Here is a 25002-nt window from a genome sequence, read left to right as displayed (position 1 = left end):
GAGCCAGTACCCCGCTTCCGTGACTCATCCCCTGCGCAGCCGGACTACCCCTGCTTCCAGCATACAACCCCAATCCTCTGCGGCTCAATCCTGCACTATCCCTGTCCTCTGCACAAAGCTGCAATCCGCCGCGGCTCATCCTTGCTGTGAGACTGGAATAGTTTCGGGACGTTGGAGTCTTGAAGGATATTGAGTGTAGAATAAAAGTCAGTGATTTTAAGAATTTACTGTGGAATAATTTTAAGAGGTATCGCCGGTAGTGTTCGGTGTTCTGGTTGTGCTGCTGTTTGGAATTTCCGTGGCGATAGTCAGGTGGCTATATAGTCTTCCAATACACCGGGCAGGTGATCGGAAAACTCTGTCGTGGGGAACACTGTTTTCAAACGCTCCTTTGAGTCATGCTCTCGCGTAAGCGCTACGAAAAGTCGCCCTTTGAGTCTAAGCTGTAGAGTCATCGTAAGCTGTTGCTGGAATAGCTGATTCGACTAGACAAAAAGTGCTTATCACTTCATATCTGAGCGTAGCTCATCGTAAGTGGTACATATCAGCATGTCAGCACTGAGAACTGACCCGGTTCTACAGCCTCCCATTTGTCGATAAATTGGTAATCGCGCTTCATAACAGGTTCCATGATCTGCGTTCCTTTTTACAAGGTTCCATGATGTATTGCCTCCAGCCGTATCGGCTGTATCGGATTTTACTGTGCATCACACGTATCGCCGATTACTCTCTAGACTCTGGAACCCGTTTGCTCACTCCTGCCTAACTCGTCTCTATGCTATGACTATATAGTCCTATATCCCCATCACTTCCGAACCTTCCGCTCTTCCTGTGACTGCCCGAGAGTCTATCGTGGTGTGACACTTGCACAGCCGTTGCACTGCCTGCCTACTCTTCCGATCCTTGTGCCGGCCCTTACTTCGACATTCCATCGCGAGCCGTCACATTCTGAGCCCTTAAACTAGTGGCAAACACAACTGGGAAGCCACTTCAATACATGGTGGACCAAGTGATGCCGGCGAGATTGTCACGGCTTGTAACGCAATGTCCAAGGGAGGACCGGTACCAGCATCGGAAGGGCCAGTACCAGTATCAAAAGCATTGGGACGCAGTCCACCCACAGCGCAAAAATGAGGCGTAGAGAATTGGGGCTGTGTGCAGGAACTAAGGGTAGCACAGCAATGAGTGACAGAGGATTGGAGCTGTGTGCAGGAAGCAGGGGTAGTGCCGCCGCGCAGTGTGACACCCCGATAGGTATCGGAGGCCACCACGGTCGCAAGAGATGTAATTAGATAGTCCAGGTCATTAGAATAGAGTTGCGAGACGAAGGGATAGTTAGAAGCGATCAAGGACAAGTTAGGAAGAAAAAAAGCAAACGGATTCCAGGGTCTAGATAGTGATCGGAGATGCGGGTGATTGGGGTAAACGGCTCAGAGGGCTTTGAGATCACCGATGATAGGGCCCCGCAGTAGGAACTCTGATCAAGGGAAAAACTGTTATGACGAGAGAATCAAACATCGACTTATGGGGGCTGAGAACTTCGAGCGAAGAACTCTGCCGGCGCATAAGGATGATCATTGCTCGGGAACCCTGATCTATCTTGGGCGTGTGGTGTTTACCACTTGCCTAGTCGAGAAGACTGTCTGAAGAGAGCTGACGGCTACTTAAGGCTGGGCCGCGGGAAACTCTGATACAAAGAACGCAACGTAGCCGTATCAGGCCGGTTTCTAGAGGAATCATGTGCCGAGAATCGCGACAACTTTAAATATCGAACCGAGCAGGCAACCGAACCGAACACAATCATCGCACCAAACAACCATCGAAGAAACACTCTTAAGATTATTCTGTTGTGAATTATCGAAATCTCTGAATTTGTTTCTATAGTCAACGATACCATAGACTCCGACGACTCGAACTCGTTCTAGCCTCACATGCAAAGTATGAGCCACGGAAGTGGGGTACTAGCAAGGTGAATTTCTTAGGTTCTGGCACACGTCCACGGTCATTGTCAGGTTGCGGTAAGAAGTGGAGGATGTTCCATATAAACGGGCCGTTGCCCCTCTGTGTTTAGTTCTTCATGCAACAACTTGTTTATTCAATCACTGTTACCACCTGTTACCTCTGTCCTTACCTTGACCGCCGTCTGCGCCGTGGTTCCTGTCTCCACCGTTGTTTCTCACTTGCCGAGCGCACTGAGTCCTGTCTTGCCTCATCTCCCAGTCTCACCTCTCCCTTGCCCAGGCCAGTTGCTGTTCACCTGCCTACCCGTCTTCGCTACCTGGAGCCCAGCCCGACCGTGCCGTTACACTTTGTTGCGTCCTCCATCTCTCCACCTAGTCAACCACCAGGGCCACCAACACTCAACTGTCCGACATCCCCCAGCCGGAGGAAGTACCAGTGGCAACCCCCTTCCACAGAGAAATTCCCGCCGCCATCTACGAACAATTTGAAATAATCCTCAATCACGGTGCATCCGGCAGTGATGCAACCCTGGTGGGGTTATACAACGGATTCAGAATTCCCGCCCGTGTAATCACCCTGTCCTCGATAGCAATATCAACCTGGCGATTTGACGACCTCGAAGAATAACTTGCCGATGCCCGCCGCGTCGCCAACTGCCTCACCACGGTCGAAGACCAACTTCGAAGCCACGCTGGGCGTGTCCCAGAGCCATCCATATTCGTCAGAACACGCGCGAAACTGGAAGCGTTTGTTGCGCAACTTCCACTTATGCTATACAGGCAACCAGCCTGTTTCCCGGCTCCAGCACTCCAAATGGCCTGTGCCTTCAACCGCTTGAAAGGCCGTGGTCAAGCCCAGATCCTGCCATACATCTAGTACAACAACATCACCCACACCGACGCTGATGCCATCATTACACTCCTGAACAACCCGTTAAGTGACCCCAACCCAGCGGCCACCGCTCGAGCCAAGCTGCACCATCTAAAGCTAGGCAATAAGGAGTTCACCTGCTACTTTTCAGAATTCCAGATGCTTGTGTCCAAGCTCAATTGGGACGAGCATGGTAACTGGACGCACTGGGAGAAAGAATATCCATTAGCCTCCACCTGCAACTTGTGGGCCGTACTCAGGGCCTCAACTACGATGAATTTGTAGCCCTTTGTCAACGGCTGGACTCCGAGCTGCGTGCCCTCCAACTTCGTGAGGGACGCTACAACACCATCTCTGCTCGGCTGAGTGGCGCCCCACAGCCCACCGTGCCGCTGAGGCACGCTACCCAAAACACCATGCTCCTGAGGACCACTACCACCGGAACTGACCCCCTAGCCATGGACTTAAGTGCCAAGACCCGCAGGATCTCTAACCAAGAGCGTGCCGTCTGGCTACATGAAGGCCACTGCCTGTACTGTGCAGGAAGTGGTCACATGGCCAGGCAATCCCCCAACAAGAACTGAAATTTGTTCTGAGCAGCCGTTGCCCAGCTGGAGTCAGCCCAGCCCACCAACACCACCCGGGCTCACACCTATCACAACTGCACCCAGGATTGCGGCGAGACATCGCAGGAGTCGGGAAAAGCCAATACCAACAACTGCTTGATGGCACTGTTGTTGGTCGTGCCCAGGATAAGTCTTTGTCTCCTATGTCCCCTATTTTTCGTTTGTCTAGTCTCTCAGTGTTAGGAATGGTTGTGGAGGAATCATCAATGGAAGGAAAAAATCTTGTTGTATTGTGTAACCTTTCGTTTGGTGACAAAACCATTGCCAGGCATGCACTGATTGACCGTGGGGCAACCGCAATTGCATTTGTAGACAAAAACTCAGCCCGCCGTCACCACCTACCCATTGTACCCCTGGAATTCCCGCGCACCCTCATATTTATCGATGACCGTCCCTTTGAGTCAGGCGACATCACACATGTTGCCACCACCACCCTGTCCATACATGAACACCAGGAAGAAATCCCTATGTTTGTCACCAAACTAGACAACTACTTCGTTGTACTCGGAATCCACTGGATGGAACTCTACGATGTGGCCATCCGGTTTATCTCCCGGACCCTCACCTTCGGCGCTGAATACTATATAGTCAACTGCAATGTGGTGCCCACAATTGCACATGGAATCACCACCGACCCGCCTGACGTATCTACCTATGCTCTCGCGTCAAAAGCAGCTCAGCAAGAGCCAGCGGTAAGCGCGGGGGCCGGCGACATCGTGGCCCGCAGCATTACGTCTCCCTCAAGGAAGAATAATCAAGAATACACTAACCTTTCAAGGGAAAGCACAGTCAGAATCTCAGCCTTACAAGTGGAGTGATTCCATGAACTGGTCAGCAAGGAAAGCCTCACGATTTTCAACACCACGCTTGCTGAGGTCAACGGCGCACTGGAAGGAAACAAGGATCGTACGGCTGTAACGGCACGTTCGGGCAAGGCTCCAGGTAACGAAGTCGGGCTGGGGATAGGGTTCTAGGTTCGGCAAAGGCAAGACAGGTTCAGAGGACAAGGTGAGGCAGGGCTCAGTGCAGACGGCAACTGAGAACAGAGACAGGGACAAGGACTACGGCGCAGACGGTAGCCTAGGCAAGGACAGAGGTAACAGTAATTGATTTAACAAGTTGTTGCGTGAAAATCTAAGTATAGAGGGTCAACGGCCTGTTGATATAGGAAATCCTCCACTTCTTCCCACAACCTGACAATGACCGTGGGCGTGTGCCAGAACCTGATAAACCCACCTTGCCAGTTGTAACGGCACGGTCGGGCAAGGCTCCAGGTAGCGAAGTCGGGCTGGGGATCGGGTTCTGGGTTCGGTAGAGGCAAGACGGGTTCAGGGGACAAGGTGAGGCAGGACTCAGTGCAGACGGCAACTGAGAACAGAGGCAGGGACAAGGACTACGGCGCAGACGGCAGCCGAGGCAAGGACAGAGGTAACAGTGATTGAATTAACAAGTTGTTGCGTGAAGAACTAAATACAGAGGGGCAACGGCCCGTTTATATAGAAAATCCTCCACTTCTTCCCGCAACCTGCCAATGACCGTGGGCGTGTGCCAAACCCTGAGAAATCCACCTTGCCAGTACCCCGCTTCCGTGACTCCTGCCCTGCGGAGCCGCACTGCCCCTGCTGTGACACCCCGATAGGTATCGGAGGACACGACGGTCGCAACAGATGTGATTAGATAGTTCGGGTGATTAGAATAGAGTTGCGAGCCGAAAGGATAGTTAGAAGCGATCAAAGACAAGATAGGAAGGAGGGAGCAAACGGATTCCAGAGTCTAGACAGTGATCGGAGATGCGGGAGATCGGGATAACAGTCCAGAGGACTTTGAGATCTCCGATCATAGGGCCCCGCAGTAGGAACTCCGATCCAGGAAAAAACTGTTATGACGAGAGAATCGAACATCGACCGATGGGGGCAGACAACTTCGAGCGAAGAACTCTGCCGGCGCATGAGGGAGATAATTGCTCAGAAACTCCGATCTATCTTGGGCGCGTGGTGTTTACCACCTGCCTAGTCGAGAAGACTATCCGAAGAGAGCTGACGACGACTCAAGGCTAGGCCGCGGAACTCCGATGCAAAGGAAGCAACGGAGCTACGTTAGGCCGCACTCTAGAGGAATCACGTGCTGAGGATCGGGACGACTATAAGTCGAACCGAGCGGGCAACCGAACAAAACACAATCATCGCACCGAACAAACCATCGAACAAACACCCTTAAGATTATTCCATTGTGAATTATCGAAATCCCTGACTTTTATTCTGCACTCGATATTACCATAGACTCCGACGACACAGACTCGTTCCAGTCTCACACTATAATCTTAAGGTTACAGTCACCGATTTCTATCGAAAATGTCCTCCTCAAACCTCGACATGCTCCGCCTCGAACTTCCTCAGACCCTGAGCAATGCGCTCGTTAGCATCCCGCAAGCATCCGAAACCGTCGAAGTACGAAACCCGGCAGCCTGGCTCAGGCTCATGAACCAGCAATATCACACGGCACAAAGAGACCTGCGCCAACTTTACCAAGCATGCGATTAGAAGTTCAACGAAGAGGACTCCCGAATGCAGGAAATTAGAAGGAACTACGAACAACTCTGCGATGGGGTCAAGTATGTGTACAACCTCTACGCTCACAATGCCGAAATGAATACAGAATGGCTTCGAACCGAGCTGTCAACGGTAGCGAACGCAACGCACGCCCTGAGCAGCGACGTATGGGCAGTCATTCGAGAACGTAACCAGAAAGATGAAGACAACCGCGAGTTGCAAAGCGTCGCAAACGCTCGGCTACAAGACGCCATCGTGTTCCTCGAAACGGCGCAAGTCGAACAACGCAGGGAGCAAGCGGTGTACAACCGCAACGTGGAAATTTGGGCAGGTAAACAGGAAGAGAAGGCAGAGTACCTCTACAAGGAGCAACAGCGAATCAAGGAAAAAATCGCTCGAGCGGAAAAAAAATTGAAGGCTGTAGAGGTAAGGACAGGGAAGGCGAAGGAAAAAGCCCCAGAGTGGGTAAACACCACCCCAAGAGGAGGATCGCGGGCAGAAAGGTCAGCAACAAGGGAAACTCCGGCAGGTGCAGGAATGTCCCCTCCTCCTCCACCCCCAAGACGTCCGGTGACTAACCTTGGAGGTGATCCCTCGGATGAGAAACCATCGGATGATGACGATTCCATCCCCTTGCCGCGTCGTTCGCCGCCCCGTGTGAGGCTGGGACGGGTTTGTGTCGTCGGAGTCTATAGTAAAGTCGAGGATAGAATAAAAGTCAGGGATTTCGATAATTCACAACGGAATAATCTTAAGGGTGTTTCTTCGATGGTTTGTTCGGTGCGATGATTGTAGTTTGGTTCGGTTTGCCTGCTCGGTTCGACTTATAGTCGTTCCGATCCTCAGCACGTGATTCCTCTAGAGTGCGGCCTAACGTAGCTCCGTTGCTTCCTTTGCATCGGAGTTCCGCGGCCTAGCCTCGAGTCGTCGTCAGCTCTCTTCGGATAGTCTTCTCGACTAGGCAGGTGGTAAACACCACGCGCCCAAGATAGATCGGGGTTTCCGAGCAATTATCTCCCTCATGCGCCGGCAGAGTTCTTCGCTCGAAGTTGTCTGCCCCCATCGGTCGATGTTCGATTCTCTCGTCATAACAGTTTTTCCCTGGATCGGAGTTCCTACTGCGGGGCCCTATGAACGGAGATCTCAAAGCCCTCTGGACTGTTATCCCGATCTCCCGCATCTCCGATCACTGTCTAGACTCTGGAATCCGTTTGCTCCCTCCTTCCTATCTTGTCCTCGATCGCTTCTAACTATCCTTTCGGCTCGCAACTCTATTCTAATCACCCGAACTATCTAATCACATCTCTTGCGACCGTCGTGTCCTCCGATAGCTATCGGGGTGTCACACCCCGTCACCGACACGCTCCGCTACCAAGAGAAGACGACGAAGACGAAGAGAGTCGCTTCGCTCGAATCATCGCTGCTGCCGTTTCCGCATCGAACCCGAGGGCCATCAAGCTTAAAATGAAAGTGCCCAAGCCGTTCGATGGCAAGCAAAGAACAGCCTTCCGTCCTTGGTGGGACTCAGTTGAAGAACATGTTGAGTTCCACCCAGAAACAAACGAGCAGCAGAAGATAGCGTGTGACACCCTGGTCGCAGTCGGCCCGACTCCAGAGTCCGGCTGCTTACCAACGGGAGTTCAGGAAAGATAGTTAGATAGATCGGGGAACAGGAAGGGATTTTTTAGATTAGTCGTAGCTAGTCAGAGACGAGATAGGAAGGAAGGAAGCAAACGGAACCAGAGTCTAGGTGGGATCGGAGGCGCAGCGATACGCACGAAAAGTCCGATACAGTCATCCTTGACTTGAGGCAGGCGAATCGCGGAACAAGCGCAGAGGAAACTCTGATCGGGGAAAAACCACTATGACGAGTGTTGCCCCTCTTCTCGCGTCTTAAGCAAATAAGAGCCGTGCCGAAAGGCGCAGCCGTTGCCCAGCGGGGAGATAGCTGAAACCGGACTATGCTCGGGTAAGGATTGGTGCGCCATACCTGCCTAGTTTGTATAAACTATCCTGAAAGCTTACGACGACTCTGATGACATGGCGGAGAAAGTCTCCGCACCAAGTGCAGAGATTTCACGCCAGGGGTTCCATCCGGCAACAAACTACGGCAACGGCTGGCACGTGACTCGATCACATCACCCAACTATATAGACTTCCGACGACACGACGAAAGATTCATCATCAGAATCAGCGACGAGAAAACCATCGACACTACCCCTTAAGATTATTCCGCTTGTGAAAGAAAGAATACTATCTATCTTCATTCTTATCCTATTCTATCAATCGACTCCGACGACCGAAATCGTTCCAGTCTCACACTATAATCTTAAGAAAAATCGATCCTTTTCTAAAGAATTACCACCTACGAAATGGCATCCCCCTCCAGACCGATTGCCGCACCCTCCTCCAACGTGGATATGCTCCGACTGGAGCGCCCACGATCCCTCCAAGAGGTCATCAATGATACCTCTATCGATGACTCAACCGTCGAAGTTCGCAGCCCCGCAGACTGGGTCCGGATGATGATCAACCTCCATCGCACGGCGCAAAGGGACCTCCGATCCCTCTACGTCGCCTGTGACAAAACCTTCGACCACGGGAACCGCCGAATGCGAGAAATCGAACAAAACTACGAGGCACTCTATCGCGGTTGCCAGTACCTGTTCGACCTCCAGAACTCAGACGCAACGGTCCAACAAGAATGGTTGCGCACGGAGCTATCCGCAATCGCAAACGCGGCACAGGCCTTCAGTAGCGATGTCTGGGACATGATCACCGAAAAAACGAACGATGCCACACGGCGAATCTTCATCCAGGAAGAAGCGAATGCACGCATGAAAGACGCGATGGTGTTCCTCCAGACGGCAGATCTCGAACGCCAACGGGAGCAGGCCCAGTACCGACAAAACCTGGAAAGATGGGCAGCACAGCAGGAAGCGGAGACGGCTCGGCTCGCGTCAGAACAGAAGAAACTCGCAGACGCATTAGCCAAAACAAAAAGGGCAACCCGAGAAGTCTCCCTCCGCGGCCGGGCACCCCGCGACGCTACACCCCCGTGGGCCCACAGGAGCCCGCGAAGATCTGAGTCAACGGACTCTTACCCACCACCTCAGAGTAGTGGCACCGGAGGAGGAGGAGCACCACCAATCCCCCCGAGACCTCCAGTACTTCCCCCAGGTGGGCCGCCATCGGACGACGACCCGATGGACGAAGACAACAGGCATTCGCCAAGCCCTCCTCCGCGCCGACCGAGGGAGACTCGCGCATCTCCCGAACCTAACGAGACTGACGAACGTCGCTTCGCTAGAGTTCTCTCGGAAGCATTCAGAGCTTCCCAAGAGGGAGTGCAAAAGCTCCGTCTCAGCAATCCAAAGAGCTTTGACGGGAAGCCTACCACCCCCTTCCGCCCTTGGTGGGACGCGGTGGAAGAATACCTTGACTTCTATCCGCGGACCGAGGACCGCCAGCGCATCGTGTGGATAGGCACATTGCTTACCCATGAGGCACTGGAATGGCACCAGGCACGGCGAAGGACCTTGCGACGTCGGGACACCTGGCAAGCGTACGCAGACGCTATTCAGGAAGAATACCTGGACCCCCGTGAGGCCGGAGAGGCATTGGACAAGATGTGGGCCCTTCGTTACAAGGGAGACATCAAATCATACCTCACCTCATTCAGAGCGTTGAATCTCCACGCTCAAGTCACAGGAGAAGCCTTGCAGGACATGATCGATAAAGCCATGCCTGCTGATATCATCGATATGCGCTTTGCCCAGAACGCGGGAATCTTCCGGGAAGACGAGCCGTTCCTACACGCGACCCACGAAGCAGGACGGCACGTGGAGCGCAAGAAGGCGCTGTTGAAATCAAAGGAGAGGGGTGGATCGGGTGGCCAGAGTTCGAGTGGTAGCTCGAAGGAATCTGGCAAGGGGCCGAAAAGCCAGGGAAAGAAAAAGGAGGACCACCGGCCGAAGGGAGATTCGAGCCGAGGTGGTCAGTCCGGTTCCCGGACGGGTAAAGAGGAGTGGATCTGGGATGGGATGAAGGCAGCATTGGATGGGGTCCCTCAGCAGGAGATAGACGCCCACAAGAAATCCGGTGGCTGCATGAGATGTGGAAGAGAAGGACACCGAGCGCTTGCCTGCTATGCAGCGAAGACGGTCGGTAACACCCAACTTCCCCCAGCCCCACGAAAAATCGCAGGCGCAAACAAGCGAAAGCGCGGCGCAAATGACTCATTGGAACCACCAAAATCCAAGGCACCCAAAACCGCTGCAGTGGATATCAGGGACGAGGCCATGAGAGATGTCCCTCCCGTCTGGGCGGAAGGTTCGGACGAGGAGCAGGATTTTTGTTAGGTCAAGGCATGCCGCAGCCTAAGACCACGGTGTATATATGCGGCACGTCCAGAAAACGGCCGGGTCCCGAACCCGAGAAAAACGAACGGGATAAGCGAAGACGGACAACCCCTACGTCCGCGCCCAAGCCAAGAAACGGAAACCGACCGATAGTGGAGATGATGTTACACTGGGGCAACAAACAACAAAGCCGAATCCGAGTGTTACTAGACACCGGCTGTTCTACCCCCCTCCTGGACTCCTCCCTATCTTCGCGGTTAAAGATTCCCCGGCAGAAGCACGAACAAGCCGTCAGCTTGCGTGGCTTTACCGGCGAACCCATCAAAGAAGGCGGCCAATATTATACAATGCCCCTTCTCCTCCAACACCGGAACCACTACTCCCAGGAGGTCTTCGAAATGACCTCCCTCGAACCGGGAGTGGACGCGTTCCTCCCCTACTGGTGGATAGCCAAGCACACCCCACAAGGTGCTTGGGACACCCCCGAACTCCGCTTCAACAGCCCCTCCTGTTTGAAGAACTGCACCAAGCACGCAGCAACGGAGTTTCCCCTAAGCTATGATCCGGAGATTGCAAACAATCCGGACGCTAGGGTAATAGGATACGCCGCGGCCGTTGAGCTGGTGGCGGACCCCTTGGAACAGATACCAGAAGAATTCCGCGACTTTCTTGATATCATGGGAAAAGAAGCCGCAGATGCACTTCCGGAACACCGCTCCTACGACCACGAGATCCGGCTCAAGGAAGATACCACACCTCCTTGGGGTCCGATCTATGCCCTCTCAGAAGCAGAGCTCGAAGCCCTCCGAGAATGGTTGAAGGACATGCTACGGACTGGAAAGATACGTCGGTCCACCTCCAGCGCGGGAGCCCCCATTCTCTTCGTCCCAAAAGCCCATGGACGTGGTCTTCGCCTTTGCGTCGACTATCGAGGACTCAACCGCGTCACTATCGCCAATCGATACCCACTCCCACTCATGTCTGAACTACAAGACAGGATCCGTGGAGCACAGTTCTTCACCAAGATTGACCTGAAGAATGGGTATCACCTGGTACGCATCAAAGAAGGGGACGAGTGGAAGACAGCATTCCGAACACGTTATGGCCTCTACGAATTTCTCGTTATGCCGTTTGGACTGTCCAACGCACCTGCTACCTTCCAGGACATGATTAATCATATCTTCCGGGATATGATTGATCTCGGCCTGGTTGCCTATATTGACGACCTTCTCATCTACACCTCTACCAGGGCGGAGCATGATGAAATAGTCAAAGAAGTCCTGCGACGTCTGACGGCTAACAAACTGGCCGTATCAGCGGAAAAATGCGAGTGGAGAAAGCATGAGGTGGAATTCCTCGGCTACATAGTCGGCCGAGAAGGAATCAAGATGGCAGGGGACAAAGTGGAAAGTGTGCTTGAGTGGGAAGTACCCCGGTCCCTGCGAGACGTTCAATCCTTTCTGGGCTTCGCTAACTTCTATCGCCGCTTTATCAAGGACTACTCGAGGGTCGCGCGCCCGTTGACGGAGTCTACGAAAGGTGATAAGAAGGATTGGCAATGGACGCCCGAGATGCAGAAATCCTTTGACGATCTGAAGAAACGCTTCACTACAGCTCCGATACTGGCCCACTTCCAACCCAATGAACCAGTTATCGTTGAAACAGACGCATCGGATTTCGCCCTCGGTGCCGTCCTATCCCAGAAGGATGAAGAAGGAAGACTGCACCCTGTTGCCTACCATTCGAGGAAATTCTCTCCCGCGGAAATCAACTACGAAATCCACGACAAAGAGCTACTCGCCATTGTCGACGCTTTCAAACACTGGAGACGATACCTCGAAGGTGCACAGCACCAAGTGCAAGTCTTTAGCGACCACCAAAACCTTGAGTACTTCACAACCACAAAAGTACTCAATCGACGCCAGGCACGATGGGCACAGGAGCTTGCCGGCATCGATTTCAAGATCTACTACCGACCCGGAAACCAGAATGGAAAACCTGATGCTCTTTCCCGGCGCCCGGAATACCGCCCTGAAAAAGGAGGGGGTGAGAATCAACCAATCACGACGATCCTGCACGGAAAACACTTTGCAGGAAAGAACAATGTCTCTTCGATCAGCACGGCTGGACACGGTACCTCGTTTCTGATCTCGTCGGTACGGCTAACCTCTACCCCAACACGGAAATGGTCTTTGGAGTTTTTGGAGTTGCTGCGCGAGAAGGGAGGATCTGACGCTGAGTGGGAGAAAGCTCTCAAAAGCGTTGGTGAAGCGGCTTCTGAGGAACAGGAGCCGAATACCGGAAAGGGTAAGGAGGGTAGCGGCACGTGGGAATTCCGTGCCGAATGACCGCAAGGTCAAGGAGGATGCCGTTCGGAGCAGAGACTCTGAACGGATGAGCCGAAAGGCCGGGATACTGAGGGTGGAAGATGGATGTGTGTACCGGAAGGAGAAGTTGTGGATACCAAACAACAAAGGCCTGATCCAGCAGATCCTGGAGTCAGAGCACGATACCAAAGTCGCCGGCCATATGGGCCAGGACAAGACGATCGAGTTGATTCGACGCAACTTTTGGTGGCCAAAAATGGACGAAGCCATCATCGACTTCGTGCGTGGCTGTCCTGAATGTCAAAAAAACAAGACAGCGCGACACCAACCCTATGGACTCCTAAACCCCCTCGAACTACCCTACGCTCCATGGCAATCCATCGCTATGGACTTCATAACCGATCTACCCGAGTCTGAGGAATGCGACCAACTCTGGGTAGTCATCGACCGATTCACCAAGATGGCTCATTTCATTCCCCTACGAAAGGACGGCAAGACAGCCAGCGACCTCGCAAAAATCTTTGCCCGCGAAATCTGGCGCTTCCACGGCCTACCCTCGGATATTGTATCAGACAGAGATTCCCGCTTCACGTCGGATACGTGGAAAGAATTTATGAAGCTTTTAGGCATCAAGGCAAGGATGTCTACGGCGTTTCACCCCCAAACAGACGGGCAAACAGAACGCCTCAACCAGACGATCGAAGCATATCTCCGCTCCTTCGTCAACAAAGACCAAGACGACTGGGTTAGCCTCCTCCCCATGGCTGAGTTTGCCTACAACAACTCGGTCACCACGGCTACTGGATTCTCGCCGTTCTACGCGAACTACGGATTCCACCCAACAGCTAGCGGACCTGCTGCGACGAACCCCCTCAACCCCGCCAGCACGGTCTATGCGCACTGGATGCAGACTGTGCACGAGGAAACCATCAAGTCGCTTGAGCAAGCACAGGAACGCATGCGCCACTACGCCGACCAACGTCGCCAAGAGGCCCCCGCTTATCAGGTAGGAGACCTGGTAATGCTCAGCGGACGGAATATACAAACCCGCCGCCCCTCGAGGAAACTGGACCACAAAAATCATGGCCCGTTCCAAATCGAGAAGATCGTTTCCCCTCTCGCCGTCAAGCTCACGCTACCGCGGAAATGGAAGATACACAATGTCTTCCATGTTTCGCTTGTCGAACCCTACCGAGCAGGCAACCGAGATCCCCCCGACCCGTCGAAAATACTCCGGGAAGCGGATGACGTCGAGAGCAATGAGGAATACGATGTCGAGGAGGTTATGGGTAGCACCAAGAAAGGACGGCGCGTACTCTACCTCGTGAAATGGCTCAACTATCCCAGCAAACGGGATTGGACTCATGAGCCTTTCGACAACTTTTCAGTAGGTGGTCGGGAGAAACTGCGGGAATTCCACCGCAAGAATCCGGACGCGCCGAGGGACTATCGGCTCACAGAAGACTGAGAGTTTTTTCCCACTGGGTTTTTCTCTTGAGTCGAGCGATAGTAGGATGCAGGGGTTGGAGGACTGCATTCACCGTATGTAGACTAGATAGAACTCCGCACGCTTCGGGACGAAAGCGTCGGAGAGGGGAGATGGTGTGACACCCTGGTCGCAGTCGGCCCGACTCCAGAGTCCGGCTGCTTACCAACGGGAGTTCAGGAAAGATAGTTAGATAGATCGGGGAACAGGAAGGGATTTTTTAGATTAGTCGTAGCTAGTCAGAGACGAGATAGGAAGGAAGGAAGCAAACGGAACCAGAGTCTAGGTGGGATCGGAGGCGCAGCGATACGCACGAAAAGTCCGATACAGTCATCCTTGACTTGAGGCAGGCGAATCGCGGAACAAGCGCAGAGGAAACTCTGATCGGGGAAAAACCACTATGACGAGTGTTGCCCCTCTTCTCGCGTCTTAAGCAAATAAGAGCCGTGCCGAAAGGCGCAGCCGTTGCCCAGCGGGGAGATAGCTGAAACCGGACTATGCTCGGGTAAGGATTGGTGCGCCATACCTGCCTAGTTTGTATAAACTATCCTGAAAGCTTACGACGACTCTGATGACATGGCGGAGAAAGTCTCCGCACCAAGTGCAGAGATTTCACGCCAGGGGTTCCATCCGGCAACAAACTACGGCAACGGCTGGCACGTGACTCGATCACATCACCCAACTATATAGACTTCCGACGACACGACGAAAGATTCATCATCAGAATCAGCGACGAGAAAACCATCGACACTACCCCTTAAGATTATTCCGCTTGTGAAAGAAAGAATACTATCTATCTTCATTCTTATCCTATTCTATCAATCGACTCCGACGACCGAAATCGTTCCAGTCTCACATAGCGTGGGTGGGATCCCGACTGGAAGGAACAGCGGCAGAATGGCATCAGGCCGGTCGAAAAAGCCTGAGGCAGCTACACTTGGAAGATACCTGGCAGGCGTACCAAGAGGCACTTAAGGAGGCGTACCGCGACACGCAGGAAGGAGCAAACGCATTAAGAAGGATGTGGGCCCTCGAATACAAAGGAGACATTCAGGCTTACATGACCTCCTTCCGATCACTCAACATGATCGCTCGCGCCATCGGCGAACCACTACAAGACATAGTGAACCAGGCCATGACCACCAACATGCTCGATATGTGCTTTATCCAGCACACCGAACTCTACGAAGACTATGAAGATTGTCTGGAAACGGTGCCCATGGCTGCGAACCATGTGGAACGACGGGACGCGCTGAAAAAGGCAAGGGCAATGAGGAAAGGGGGATTGGGTAGCCAGGGTTCCGGCCGCGACCGGGAGGGACCTGGCAACGGCCGGAAGGGCCAAGGAACGGGCAGAGACCCCGGGGGCCGCAAGGAAAGCGGGGAGTCCCCAGAGGGCCGAAAGGCCAAGGAAGCAACAGGGGTCAGGAAGGGAAGGACAAGGGAAGGGGACATCTATGCAGGAGCAAAGGAGGCTCGGGTAGGGGTTCCCCAGAAGGAGATCGATGCCCACAAAGCATCCAAGTGCGACTGTTGGCGTTGCGGACGAGACGGCCACTGAACCTTCCAATGCTACGCCAGAAAAACAGTCGCGGGTACCGAACTCCCCGAGAGTCCAAAGGTGTCATCCGTGACAAAGAGAAAGCGGGACACCCAGGATGCCGAACCCACTCGACCGAGGTCCAAGCAACACAAGGCTGCGGCGGTTGTGGTGGAGGATGAAGCAATGACGGAGGCCCCTCCATTCTGGGAAAGGAATGAGAGTGAGCCGGAGGATTTTTGAGCGGCCCCAGCACTCCGCAGACTGGACGGCCAAGTGTATATGTTTGCGGAACGAAGAGACCACGGCCTCAGGATATCGACAGCGAATCCAGAGATAAGCGAAGACGAACGGACCAACCTATTTCTACGAGTCCAACCGCGCCGAGCGCCTCAGGGTGTGAGCCCCCAAAACCTGTCAGCGGACCACGACCAATCATAGAAATGATGCTCCTCTGGTCTGAGCACAAGCGACGACGGATCCGAGTACTCCTTGACACAGGATGTGCCATTCCGATCATCAAACGAAGCCTTGCACGAGAACCTGGGTTGCCCCTTATTCAACGACCCAAGCCGGTGGAAATCAAGGACTTCCATGGAACCATAGTGGAAGGAGCCGGGGAATATTATACAATGCCGATGCTCCTTCAACACCGGAGGCACTACACCAACGAAACCTTCGAAGTGGCTCCCTTGGACGACTGCGATGCCTACCTCCCGTATTGGTGGATGGCGAAGCATGAACCGACAGGGTTGTGGGAGAATGAAGCACAGAAAATTCACTTCACCAGCACCCGATGCAAGAAACAATGCACCTTGCAACAAGCAACCAGCTTTCCGATGGAACTTGACACGTCTGTCATTCACAATTCGGAGGCTCGCATTATTGGATACGTCTCAGCTGGCCCGGAATCAGATCCACCCATGAATCTGCTACCGGAGAAGTTCAGACTATATGCCAATATCATGAGCAAAGAAGCAGCCGATAAGCTTCCCGACCACAAGTCCTACGACCACGCAATCGATCTCAAGGAAGGAGAGACTCCTCCATGGGGCCCTATCTATGCGCTGTCAGAGAAAGAACTTGAGGCCCTCAGGGAGTGGCTCAAGGAGATGCTCCAGACAGGCAAGATTCGAAGATCCAAATCACCAGCCGGGGCGCCGATATTATTTGTACCAAAGGCGCACGGCAGGGGTCTCCGATTGTGTGTCGACTATCGCGGTATCAACAAGATTACCGTAGCCAATCGCTACCCACTCTTGATCATGGCAGAGTTGCAAGACCGAGTCAGGGGTGCGAAAGTCTTCACCAAGATTGATTTGAAGAATGGCTATCACCTTATCCGCATCAAGGAAGGTGACGAGTGGAAGACGGCTTTCCGCTGTCGATACGGACTGTTTGAGTTTTTGGTCATGCCGTTTGGGCTGAACAACGCTCCAGCGACGTTTCAGGACATGATTAACCACATATTTCGGGATATGTTGGACCTGGGACTGGTCGCATACATCGATGACCTCCTCATCTATGCTAAGACGCACGAGGAGCATGACAAGATAGTCATCGAGGTACTAAAGAGGTTGGAAGAAAATAAGTTGGCAATCTCACCAGAGAAGTGTGTCTGGTCGACAAGGAGAGTCGAGTTCCTAGGATACGTGATATCCCAAGATGGAATTGAGATGGCTAAGGACAAGGTGGAATCTGTGCTCTCGTGGGAGGCGCCGCGGTCCCTGAAGGAAGTACAAGCCTTTCTTGGGTGCGCCAATTTTTACAGGCGCTTCATCAAGGATTTCTCAAAGATCGCGAGACCCTTGACCGAGAGCACAAAAGAAAAAGGGAAGGATTGGAGATGGACAGGAGAAATGGAACTGGCCTTCGAGGAGCTGAAGTCTAGGTTTACCCCAGCCGAAATCAACTTCGAGATTCACGATAAGGAACTACTCGCGATAGTAGACTCTTTCAAACGCTGGCGGCAATACCTCGAGGGAGCAAAACACCAGATCCAGGTGTACAGCGACCACCAGAACCTTGAGTACTTCACAACCACGAAAGTACTCAATCGACGGCAGGCGAGATGGGCACAAGAACTCGCTGGCATCGACTTCAAAATCTACTACCGGCCCGGCAGCCAGAACGGCAAGCCTGACGCATTATCCAGGCGCCCGGAGTACCGCCCTGAAAAAGGAGGGGGTGAAGATCAGCCGATTACGACGATCCTGCATAAATCACCTTTGCAGGCGACGATTCGAGAGTTTCATCAATCAGCACCGGAGGCGAAAGCACCGTGTTCCTGGTTTCGTCAACTCGGCTACAATCAATCCCCGTGCCAAAGTGGAATGAAGAATTTCTGGGTTGGGTCAGGAAGGCGGGAAAGAAAGATGCTGGATATCGGGAGGCTCTGAGTAGCATCAAGGATACGAACGAGGACGCGGCTCAGAAGGACACCGAGTCGGAGGGCCGAAAGGCCTGGGAACTGGCCGCCGAGAGTAGGGACTCCGGCAGGATGGGTCGAAAGGCCAGGATTTTGAAGATGGAAGAGGGGTGCCTGTATAGGAAAGAAAGGCTATGGGTACCAGAGGACAAGGAACTCGTCAGACACATCCTCGAGCCGGAACACGATACGAAAGTCGCGGGGCATATGGGCCAGGACAAGACTATCGAACTTATCCGACGCAATTTCTGGTGGCCAAAGATAGACGAGCAGATTATAGACTTCGTCCGGAGTTGCGCGCAGTGTCAGAAGGACAAAGTAACAAGGCACCAGCCCTATGGACTACTCAATCCTCTCGAGTTACCATACACCCCATGGCAATCAATAGCCATGGACTTCATTACCGACCTACCGGAATCCAACGGATGCGACCAGCTATGGGTGGTCGTCGACCGCTTCACCAAGATGGCGCATTTCATCCCCCTCCCTAAGGATGGAAAGATAGCCGAGGATCTCGCGAAGATTTTTGCCCGCGAGATATGGCGCTTTCACGGATTACCAGCAGACATAGTGTCGGATCGAGACTCACGGTTTACCTCGGGTACATGGAAGGAATTCATCCGGCTGCTAGGCATTACGCCCCGGATGTCAACAGCGTTCCACCCACAGACGGATGGACAAACGGAACGCCTCAACCAGACGATTGAAGCATACCTCCGCTCCTTCATGAACTACGAGCAGAACGGTTGGGTGAATCTCCTACCGATGGCTGAGTTTGCCTACAACAACTCGGTTACATCGGCAACCGGAATGTCGCCCTCCTATGCGAATTTCGGATACCATCCTTCGGCGACAAACCCTGCTGCAGCAAATTCTCTCATCCCCGCCAGCAAGGTCTACGCTCACTGGATGCATACAGTCCACGAGGAAAACATCAAGACCCTCGAACGAACGCGCGAACGAATGCGCAAGTATGCAGATCAACATCGTCAGGAGGCACCGGCTTATCAAGTAGGAGACTTGGTAATGCTCAATGGGCGGAACATTCAAACCCGCCGACCCTCGCGGAAGTTGGACCACAAGAACCATGGTCCCTTCCAAATCGAGAAGATCGTATCGCCGCTCGCTGTCAAGCTCACTCTGCCAAGGAAGTGGAAGATTCATAATGTCTTTCACGTCTCGCTCGTTGAACAGTTCCGAGCCGGCACCCGAGCACCACCGGATCCCTCTCAAATCTTACGAGAGGCCGATGATGTGGAAGGCAACGAAGAATACGACGTCGATGAGGTTATGGGCAGCTCGAAGAAAGGTCGACGAGTGCTCTACCTCGTCAAATGGCTCAACTACCCCGAACGATGGGATTGGACGAACGAGCCATTCGACAACTTCTCAGTAGGCGGATGGGAAAAGCTACGCGAGTTTCATCGCAAAAATCCCGATGCGCCGAGGGACTACCGGCTCACAGATGAGTAAGAGTTTTTGACCATGTGGTTTTCTCGAACTCGGGCAGGTAGTAGGATGAAGGGGATGGAGGACTTCATCCACAGTTATCAAGTTAGGATAAAGGCGAGGACTTGGGTGCTTCGGGCCGAAGCCTCGTGGGAGGGGAGATGGTGTGACACCCCGATAGGTATCGGAGGACACGACGGTCGCAAGAGATGTGATTAGATAGTTCGGGTGATTAGAATAGAGTTGCGAGCCGAAAGGATAGTTAGAAGCGATCAAAGACAAGATAGGAAGGAGGGAGCAAACGGATTCCAGAGTCTAGACAGTGATCGGAGATGCGGGAGATCGGGATAACAGTCCAGAGGACTTTGAGATCTCCGATCATAGGGCCCCGCAGTAGGAACTCCGATCCAGGAAAAAACTGTTATGACGAGAGAATCGAACATCGACCGATGGGGGCAGACAACTTCGAGCGAAGAACTCTGCCGGCGCATGAGGGAGATAATTGCTCAGAAACTCCGATCTATCTTGGGCGCGTGGTGTTTACCACCTGCCTAGTCGAGAAGACTATCCGAAGAGAGCTGACGACGACTCAAGGCTAGGCCGCGGAACTCCGATGCAAAGGAAGCAACGGAGCTACGTTAGGCCGCACTCTAGAGGAATCACGTGCTGAGGATCGGGACGACTATAAGTCGAACCGAGCGTGCAACCGAACAAAACACAATCATCGCACCGAACAAACCATCGAACAAACACCCTTAAGATTATTCCATTGTGAATTATCGAAATCCCTGACTTTTATTCTGCACTCGATATTACCATAGACTCCGACGACACAGACTCGTTCCAGTCTCACACCTGCTTCCTGCACACAGCCCTAATTCCTCCGGCTCATTCCTGCATTGCCGCCCACGCAGCCCCTAGCACTGCCCCCATGCTGCCTTTCGGCCCCTGTTCCGACTCTTCCTCGAACGTTCCGTCGCGACCGTGACAACTGTAACGGCACGGTCGGGCAGGGCTCCAGGTAGCGAAGTCGGGCTGGGTATCGGGTTCTGGGTTCGGTAGAGGCAAGACAGGTTCAGGGAAGAAGGTGAGGCAGGACTCAGTGCAGACGGCAACTGAGAACAGAGGCAGGGACAAGGACTACGGCGCAGACGGCAGCCGAGGCAAGGACAGAGGTAACAGTGATTGAATTAACAAGTTGTTGCGTGAAGAACTAAATACAGAGGGGCAACGGCCCGTTTATATAGAAAATCCTCCACTTCTTCCCGCAACCTGCCAATGACCGTGGGCGTGTGCCAAACCCTGAGAAATCCACCTTGCCAGTACCCCACTCCCGTGATTCATACCCTGCGCAGCCGCACTACCCCTGCTTCCTGCACACAGCCCCAATCTCCTGCGTTTCATTACTGCGCTATCCCTGCACCCTGCACACAGCCCTCAATCCTCTGCGGCTCATCCTTGCACTGCCGGTGCACTGCCTCTGCACTGCCCCTCAACTCTCCCGCTCCTTGTGTCGACCCTCCCTTCGTTATCCCCTTACGAGCCGTGACAACAACGGCACATATCCCTCAAGAATACCACGAGTTGCTACAGCTGTTCTCTGAGGCCCGTGCCCAGAACCTACCCCCGCACTGACACTACAACCATAAGACTCCACTCAAGGAGGGATTTTCGCCCCCATACGGACCACTGCACTTAGTCTCGAAAACGGACCTCTTCGTATTGAAGGAATGGCTTGACAACAACCTTAGCAAAGGTTTTATCCGTGCCTCTTCCCTTCCAGCAGCATCGTCAATCCTGTTTGCCAACAAATCGGACGGCTCCCTACGCCTGTGTGTGAATTACACTGGCCTGAACGAAGGAATAATTGAGAAAAGGTACCCACTACCATTCCTCCAAGCAACCTGAGTCTTGAAAACGGACCTCTTCGTATTGAAGGAATGGCTTGACAACAACCTTAGCAAAGGTTTTATCCGTGCCTTTTCCCTTCCAGCAGCATCGCCAATCCTGTTTGCCAACAAATCGGACGGCTCCCTACGCCTGTGTGTGAATTACACTGGCCTGAACGAAGGAATAATTGAGAACAGGTACCCACTACCATTCCTCCAAGAAACCTGATGCTGCTATCCGGGGCAAAATACTTCACCACCCTGAATATCCGCGGTGCCTACAACCTTGTACAGATGGCGGAAGGAGAAGAGTGGAAAACCACCTTCCGGACACGCTATGGGCTTTTCAAATCCCTCGCCATGCCCTTCAGCCTCACCAACGCCCCTACCAACTGCCAAGCTCTAATCAAGGATGGAAATTGACGCCTCTGACTAGGCAGTGCTGAAACCGGATAACCTACCGGAAGAGCTCCGGTAGGCAACAACTAACACGGCCCAACAAGATCGTCCCCTCCTCACGTTACTGATAACAGAAGCTTACGGGACAAACCCCGTCCCGGCTCCAATCCTCGCGCTGCTCTGAAAGGGTGCACACCACTGGAAGGAGATCTCCTTGGCGGAATGCCGCGAGGTCCACGGGCAACTGACTTACCGAGACTGCCTCTTTATGCCAGAGTACGGCCGACTCCGACGATGACTGTTCTAGGACGCCCACAGCCCACCGACCATGGGGCACCCGGGGCGCGCGAAAACCCTGGAACTGCTTGCCCAGAGGTACTACTGGCTACAGATGCGAAACGCCGTTGATCAGTTTTGTCACAGTTGGCCTTCAGCCATCAAAATACCTTTCGGTCGAGTGGTATAGTACTTTCCCAGTGTACTTTATTACAGTTTGATGGCTGCCAAGGTAATGAGTTCAAATCTCACTGCGAGCAGTTACTTTCCTCTGCTGCAGCGTTAGGGCTACCTTGTCTCTATTCTTTGCCAACTTAGGATACCACCAACGGTGCGCCTTTAAGCTGAATATCCGTATCGACACCAAGGAGGAACATCAAGTTCAGAGTGCAGCGGAATGGTTGGATCAAATCCACGGCGTCGCCCGCTGTCAAATGCAGTATGCCCAGGTACGGCAACAGCACGGCTGCGACCGTAAACGGACGTCTGCACCAGCCTTCCAACCGTGGGACATGATATGGGTGGATGGTCGGAATTGGCGTACTGCGACACCCAGTCGCAACCTGGAGAACAAACACAATGGTTCCTACTACGTGATCCGGACAATTAGAACCCACGCCTACGAATTGGACAATCCAGACAACGTTCAGAAGCACCGAACACTTACCAGTCATGAGGACTTTGAGATGTCCGTTCATAGGGCCCCGCAGTAGGAACTCCGATCCAGGGAAAAACTGTTATGACGAGAGAATGAAACATTGACCTATGGGGGAAGAGAACTGCGAGCGAAGAACTCTGCCGGCGCATGAGGGAGATAATTGCTCGGAAACTCCGATCTATCTTGGGTGCGTGGTGTTTACCACCTGCCTAGTCGAGAAGACTTTCCGAAGAGAGCTGACAACGACTCGAGGCTAGGCCGCCGAACTCCGATGCAAAGGAAGCAACGGAGCTACGTTAGGCCGCACTCTAGAGAAATCACGTGCTGAGGATCGGGACTACTATAAGACGAACCGAGCGGGCAACCGAACCAAAACACAATCATCGCACCGAACAAACCATCGAAGAAACACCCTTAAAATTATTCCGTTGTGAATTATTGAAATCCCTGACTTTTATTCTACACTCGATAATACCATAGACTCCGACGACACAAACTCGTTCCAGTCTCACAGGTATAGTACTTTCCCAGTGGACTTTATTACAGTTTGATAGCTGCCAAGGTCATGGGTTCAATTTACACTGCGAGCAGTTACTTTCCTCTGCTGCAGCGTTGCTCAGGAATTGCATGGCTTACATTGAGTGATGGTTTATCATTATTATCATAAAATATCACTCATTGGGGGTTAACTACTTGAAGGCTTCCTGGAGTAAGCCCCTAAAGAGGGGATACTGTCACAGTTCAGAAATCCTGGCGTTAAGTAGCTATTGGGATGATGGCCTTCAGCCATCAAAATACCTTTTGGCCAAGTGGTATAGTACTTTCCCAGTGTACTTTATTACTAAGCGGCACCAAAGTGAGAACCAGAGGAGAACCTTACGGAGGTACAAGCTGTGGACGGCTTCCATCACCGATACCCATGGAGCCTTGACTAGTCAAACTTGCTCTCGTCGGAACTCAAGCCTTGGAAGGGACTACTGTGACGGCCCGCGACGGAATGACGAAGGAAGGGTCGGCGCAAGGATTGGAAGAGCTGGAAGGCAGTGCACAGGCAGTGCACCAGCAATGCAAGGATGAGCCGCTGAGGGGTTGTGGCTGTGTGCAGGAAGCAGGAGTAGCCTGGCTGCGCAGGGTATGAGTCACCGAAGCAAGGTACTGGCAAGGTGGATTTCTCTGGGTCTGGCACACGCCCACAGTCATTGTCAGGTTGCGGGAAGGAGTGGAGGATTTCCTATATAAACCGGTCAATGCCCCTCTGTACTTAGTTCTTCACGCAACAAATTGTTGAATCAATTACAGTTACCTCTGTCCTTGCCTCGGCTGCCGTCTACGCCGTAGTCCTCGTCCCTGTTCTCAGTTGCCGTCTGCACTGAGCCCTGCCTCACCATGTCTTCTGAACCCGTCTTGCCTGTGCCGAGCCTAGAACCCGATCCCCAGCCCGACTTCGCTACCTGGAGCCTTGCCCGACCGTGCGGTTACATTAACCAGTTATTCTGGTGCGCCCAACTAGCTGATGCTTGTGACGGTGCTGGAACTGCCTGGGTGACAGCTTTGACTATGATGTATGTATTCTCCTCTTGCATGCAGGATTGCTTCTGGGCCGGAGAGGGGGGTGATGACGACATCAGAACGATACGAGATCTGATTCGTCCCCGCGGCCCTGGTAAAGATGACGCAATGTTGGACTCCGCGTCGTTCATATACAGAAGGTATTGCTTCGTAGTTTTTTCATCAATCTCTGTTAGTATAGTGGTTAGTATTTCCGCCTGTCATTCTAAGTTATAGTTCGCGGGAGACCAGGGTTCAATTCCCTGACAGAGAGATCTTCTTTTTGCTCCCTAATCGTTTTTCATTAGTACACTTACTTACCTAGTAGCATAGGGCTATACTACAACATCTAGATACCACGGGGGCAAATCTTTTCCACATTCGCTTCCTGCGAAGGCTGCCTGCCAACAACCCTGAGGTAGGTATTCCCGCGCCACCGGCTGTGGCGGGCAATTCCCTCCATTGGAATGAAGGTTCACAGGCGGATCGTAATTCAAATTCTAGTGATCAGTCGCAGACTCGCGGGCGGTGTCCGCGGCCATTACTCAGCCCTGAGCCGAGGCGGATACCGGTATCCGGTATCCGCGTTCCCATCAGGCATCGGCGTATTAACTAGCACCCAGCCGAAGCCGAA

The 25002-nt window shown here is 53.0% G+C and overlaps 1 non-coding gene across 1 annotated transcript; it reads left to right on the top strand.

Moving 5' to 3' along the window:
• Nucleotides 1-24555: 24555 nt before the first annotated feature.
• Nucleotides 24556-24642, top strand: BZA05DRAFT_t307. Its single transcript has one exon. It is a non-coding gene; the product is annotated as a tRNA-Asp (tRNA).
• The last annotated feature ends 360 nt before the right edge of the window (nucleotides 24643-25002 follow it).

This window comes from Tricharina praecox, assembly GCF_024521635.1.
Source record: "Tricharina praecox strain CBS 144465 chromosome Unknown BZA05scaffold_55, whole genome shotgun sequence".
NCBI classification, from domain to species: domain Eukaryota; kingdom Fungi; phylum Ascomycota; class Pezizomycetes; order Pezizales; family Pyronemataceae; genus Tricharina; species Tricharina praecox.
This window is presented reverse-complemented; position numbering and strand designations above follow the sequence as displayed.